We start from the raw sequence: 6,023 nt of genomic DNA on the forward strand, positions 1-6,023 counted from the left end.
GGTAGGTGTGAGTCCCTTCCTCAGCCCCTGTACAGACCCAGCAGCCTTATGACGTTTCCTCTGCAACCCGTCCGCCTCTCTCTGTCCCAGAGGAGCCCTGTGTATCTCTGATTCAGTATGTTCCCTTCATCTAGGACTATATCTGGAATTCCCTAGGCCTCCAGGGACTTTAATCTCTGCCCACTGTTTTCTGAACTTTGTAATGTAGTCCTTGCCGGATTGCCCTGTAGGCAGGACATGAAGAGGTTAACATGTGGCCATGCTGTGGAGGACTAGTTTTGTGCATTTTCTGGGACTCTCTGCAGGGCTCTCTGGGCTGGTATAGTGCATGGGACTGCCTGCCAGCTGAGTGACAGTGCTTATAGATGGTTTGCTTATAGACTGTTCCAGAAGAACTTCAAAGCAGAATCCACGGTACTAGTTTCAGCTTACACTGGGTATGGAGACTCCCGCCTCTTCCTGGGGAGGGGCTGAGATTAAACAAGGGTACTAGATCAAACCCAAGAAACACTTTCCTTTAGAGTCCTTAGTGAGAGCCTGGGCTCCCTAGCTGTTGGCATCCCAGAGTTAATAATTTGGATCATACTATTTGCTCTCTGGGTTACTCCCTTTTCCTGCTCTCATTTCTCCAAGGATTTGGTCTGCTCCCTTACTGTCCACTGTTTCAGCCTACAGGGATCCCACTAGTGCAAGATGCCCTAGGACAACAGGGTGCTGCATTATTGCTTCTGGTATGATGGGGCGTGCGTCACCTGGAAAGTCACATCTAAGTGGGCCAGGGCAAATCTCAAGCTGGATTTCGGGACTAAACCCAGCCCAAGCCATCCTGCTCATCCTGACAGCCATTTTCTGGTAAATTTTTGGGGTGTCTGATTAATTCTGATTGTTTTAACCCCAGGGATTTTCTTGCTTGTAAAAAAGAATGAAAATAAAATGTAAATCGCAGATCAGGGTACTGTGATGTGTGTTTGGGCTCCATGACAGAGGATTACCTTGGAGGAGAGAGCAGAAGCAAACTCTTATAGGGAGAGTGTAGCTGAACTGTGCACCTCATTTCTTCCAGCGCTGGATTCCCTTCCAGCAGCGTCGTGCAGCCATCAATATGGGGTGAGAACTCCTAGCCCTGTATGGAGACTGATCCCACTGAGCATCATCTACTGCACACAGATGTAGCTGAGCAATAAGGCCTTGGCTGACTCTGCACTTTACACGGATGTAAAGTAGATATACCCTTCTGTGTGTCTCACAGATTAGCTTCTGTCCTCCTAGCGTAGAAAGAGGGAGGGGAGTAATTTTAGTTTCTGCACCTCCTGTGAAGCTGGATCTTGCACCGGACAATTCAAACATGAGTTGTTGGGCAGGGATGGTGCCCCAGGATTGAACCCTTCCCCCTAATGAGCTACTGGAGAGTGAACAGGGTCTTTGTCACATGACAAGGAGATGAAAGGGCAATTCAACAACCAAAACGTATGTGAAAATTCAACATTTATCACTACTTTTTAAAATAAAACCTCATGATTTAAGGAACTACAGCTCATGATCTGGGATCTTCAAGCTTGGCAGTGCTATGTCTCTGTATAGACAGGTAGGTCTCCACAGACCCTCGCTAGAGCTGGCTGTGAGAATGTGACGGCTAAGCACAAAGTCAGGCTTAAGAGTGGAGGTCTGGGGGGGGTTGGGGGTTTGAGGGTCTGTATTTGGCTATAGCCCTGAAAGTTCTCCAGGCCAGACCCTGCAGCAAGGCTGGGATTTGTGGTGGTTTAAAGGGAGGGATTTGGAAAGTATGTTTAAATTTCAACTTCGAAGTTCCTGAGTAACCCTGAAGTCTCAGCAAGTCCCTGCTGTGAGGCAAAGACACAAACATTGCAAGTTCTTCTGGTTAAGAGCAAACACTCTCTATAACACACTAAGGAGATCTGCCAGCAAGGCAGGTTGCTGAAATCCTGCTCCGTGCTTCGTATACAGGTTAACAAGACCAGAACGAATGCATAAATTCAGCACCGCAGTTAGGTGTTACCAGTGCCCTGTGCAGTGCCAGAAGTGGCTGCGCTGAGGTTGGTTCATTCCAGGTGTCACTTTCTCCCTCCTTCTGCACCTTTGCTTGAACAGGTGGTTTTTCCTTCTCTTTATTCAATTTCCTCAGCAGTCAATGAGCAATACAGACCCCCACTCTGCAGAACAGGATTTTTGCCAGGATACTACTTTCTGAAACTTTTTAAAAGCAACTTTGCAGATACTGCAGCTTGCTTTGCGAATGTTTCACACAGAATCACAGAATCACAGAATCAACCAGGTTGGAAGAGACCTCAGGGATCATCGAGTCCAACCGCTGCCCCTACACCACCCTGTCAACTAGACCATGGCACTAAGTGCCATGTCCAGTCTTTCCTTAAACACATCCAGAGATGGTGACTCCACCACCTCCCTGGGCAGCCCATTCCAATGTCTAATAACCCTTTCTGTAAAGAAATTCTTCCTGATGTCCAACCTGAACCTCCCCTGGCGAAGCTTGAGGCTGTGCCCTCTCGTCCTATCACTAGTTGCCCGGGAGAAGAGGCCAACTCCCACTTCACTACAACCTCCCTTCAGGTAGTTGTAGACTGCAATAAGGTCACCTCGGAGCCTCCTCTTCTCCAGGCTAAACAACCCCAGCTCCCTCAGCCGTTCCTCGTAGGACAGACCCTCCAGACCCTTCACCAGCTTGGTCGCCCTCGTCTGGACTCGCTCCAACACCTCAACATCTTTCTTGAAGTGCGGGGCCCAGAACTGAACACAGTACTCAAGGTGCAGCCTCACCAGTGCCGAGTAGAGAGGGACGATCACTTCCCTAGACCGGCTGGCTACACTATTCCTAATAGAGGCCAGGATGCCATTGGCCTTCTTGGCCACCTGGGCACACTGCTGGCTCATGTTTAGCCGGCTGTCGATCAGCACCCCCAGGTCTCTTTCCACCGGGCCGCTTTCTAACCACTCTTCCCCCAGCCTGTAGAGCTGCATGGGGTTTCCTCTCCCCCTTGCCTTTACCTCTGGTAATATCTGTCCTTGCTGATATCAAAAAGCAGAACTGGAGCTAGTCAGGCCTGCACCTGGTCTTGGTACTTAGAGAGCACCACTGGCTAGAGCTTGGGCTCTTGCAGAGAGGGAAGGACCCCAGTTGTCCCTACCAATGCCACCATGTTCTTATCGTCTGTAAAGCACAGGCAACAAGTCTGATGAAAGTCCCTGGAATAGAGGTTTATTGGGAAAGCAACTGCTGTAGCGCTCATACACACACATGTTCTACTTACTCCTTACTGACCCCAGGAGGTGTAGCTCATGCATGAGACCATTATTGCAGGAGGAGTTTTTTTAACCTGGAGAAGAAAAGACTGAAGGGGGATCTTATCAACACTTACAAATACCTTAGGGGGGGTGTCAAGAGGATGGGGCCAGACTCTTCTCAGCGGTGCCCAGCGACAGGACAAAGGGCAACGGGCACAAACTGAAACGCGGGAAGTTCCATCTGAATATGAGGAGGAACTTCTTTACTTTGAGGGTGACAGAGCACTGGAACAGGCTGCCCAGGGAGGCTGTGGAGTCTCCTTCTCTGGAGATATTCAAAACCTGCCTGGATGTGACCCTGTGCAACATGCTCTAAGTGAACCTGCTTTAGCAGGGGATTGGACTAGATGATCTCCAGAGGTCCCTTCCAACACTAATCATTCTATGATTCTGAGAGTTCACACACAAAAAAAACCCAGCTCACTCATATGCATATGTGTACACACACTCCGTGTAAAAATTGCCTGTAGTGACATTTTGGACTCAATATCCATTGCAATTTCTGTGCCCACTTTCTTAACATCTCTTCTGAGTCCTTCAAAATGCTCGTTCTCAGGCTTAAACTGTAGTACCTGTGGTGTCTGGCTACTAGAGAACATTTGGAGGGATGTGGCTGTCTTCCAGGAGAATTTAAAGACAGAGAAAAAAAAAATTTTGTGCAAAACACACTGATTTCTCTGTGACCTAACCTTCCACCTCTCTGCTTAGAGCAGGAGGTGTCAAACATCACAGTCATTTGTTTATCCTTCACAAAACTGAGGGGTTGTGGTAATTCAACCTGGAGTCTTGGTGGTGTGTATGCTTCCATCTAGCTTGTGATCAGCTCTGCTGCTTGAGCACCAAGGACTGCCTGCCTCCAGGGACACAAATCCAGCCTCAACTCCTTGTATGCCTGTATGCCTCTTGCCTGTCTCTGAGCCAAGTGCTCAATGGGTCTGTGGGCTGGGGAAGGATCTCGGCACAAGACAAGAGCCAGGTACCATTTGCCCTGCCACAAGTTCCAGTGGCTGCAGAGCCCTGCTAAGAGGTGCTCGCTTCCCGAGTGCCTCCTGGCCACCAGCAGCTGGCCACTATGTCGGTAAAGGGGGATGAAGATGGGGCTGAGTCAGATGAATGATGCACATGAAGCCTGCGCCTTTGTCTTTGCTGCTCCAACATTCATTTCATTCTGCTTTGTTGCCTGGGAGTTGGGTTGGGTTGATTGCTCAGGATGTAGGTTTACAGTCAGTTCTAAGTCCAGAGCTTCAGAAGTGTTTATGTGTCCACTCTCACAAAATGGCTGCTGGAGTCAGCAGGATCCAGGACGCTCAATACCTTTGCCATTGTCAGCCCCTGTGCTGTTATGAGGGATCTGTCTGTCTCCTGGAACGGCTGTGGGTCTACCGTGAACAAATAAATGTCAGCTGGGATTGTTCGGCATGCACTGCCTGTACTTTTTGAGACCCATGGAAAGAAATGAAAGGCAGCCTAGTGTCAGAGAGTGATTCACGTTCTTGCTCCGGTTCCTGTTCGCTTGTTTATCCAGGTGCACTTACACCTTTTTCTCAGCCATTGGCACCAGAAGCTCTGAGCTGAACAAAGCCTGGGAGGGGGAGGAGAGAAAAAAGGAGAGAGGGGATTTGTATCTGCCTACTATGTGTGTGTGGGGAGGGCGTAGAAAAAAGGCCCAAACCCTAGTTTCCTTCTTATGCATAAGTCTTTCCTAAAGAAAAGGAAAATATTACTAGACCTTACATATTTAAGAGCTCAGTTTGGTACTGGAGGGTAAATTAATGGTGCCTTTTGATATTAAATGGCCATTACACTGAAATAGAACTTCCTTATTCTATAAGAGGTTTCAAGAACCAGATTTTCTTTTCAGTTATGGTAAGATACTAAGGGAAAAGTTCAGTATAATCAGTAGACCAACAGGTATAAAATTAGCATGTGGAAAGAAGCTCCCAAACTAGACAGCGTGTGTTCCTATCACCTAGGGCTAGAGCCACAGACTCTTGGTAGCTAGAGAAAACCCTGTAGGACTCAAGTCATGCAGTTTTTGACCTGCCTGACCAATGTTCAGCCCTCATGTCCACCGGTGAGTGCATAAGTTGGCCCTGAACTGGACCACAGAGGACTGTGATATAGCTGGAGTGAACTGCAGCTCTTAGATTTCCTCTTCAAACTGAAACAGCTGTAGGGCAGAGATAAGGTGAGGACTCCATCTCTGCCTGCTCTCTGTGCTCTCCTCCTGGGTGAGGCAGCACTCTGCAAAGGAGAAGAACACTATGCATATATACTTATTTTGTACAAAGCCTGGTCTCCAGTTCAAGACAGACCTGCCTCGGGAGCTACAGACTCAGAAAGCTTGGGGACAGTATGACCAGATGAGTTCACCGTGAGCTCCAGCTGAGTGCACATGCCAAGAGGTCGTGGGACAATCCAGCTGGAGGCAAAACAATGGGACTGGGCTGCAACTGGCACAGGGAGCAGGGTCAGTGCAGTGAACAGGAAACAGGCTGTTGCTTAGCAAAATAAAAAGCAAATTTGTCTGAATGATGCTGGTTCATCCACAGGGGAGTAGGAGAACAGGGAGGCTGGAGTCCAGAAAGACTTGGATTGGCTGGGTAATATCCTGAGTGGTGCAGCCCTGTGCCTGCAGCACTATAAACACAGGAATGAGGCAGAAGGAAGGAAATTTTGGGGCTTCTTGTCTGCTTCCTGGG

The sequence above is a fragment of the Nyctibius grandis genome, chromosome 5, assembly GCF_013368605.1.
Source record: "Nyctibius grandis isolate bNycGra1 chromosome 5, bNycGra1.pri, whole genome shotgun sequence".
NCBI lineage: Eukaryota > Metazoa > Chordata > Aves > Nyctibiiformes > Nyctibiidae > Nyctibius > Nyctibius grandis.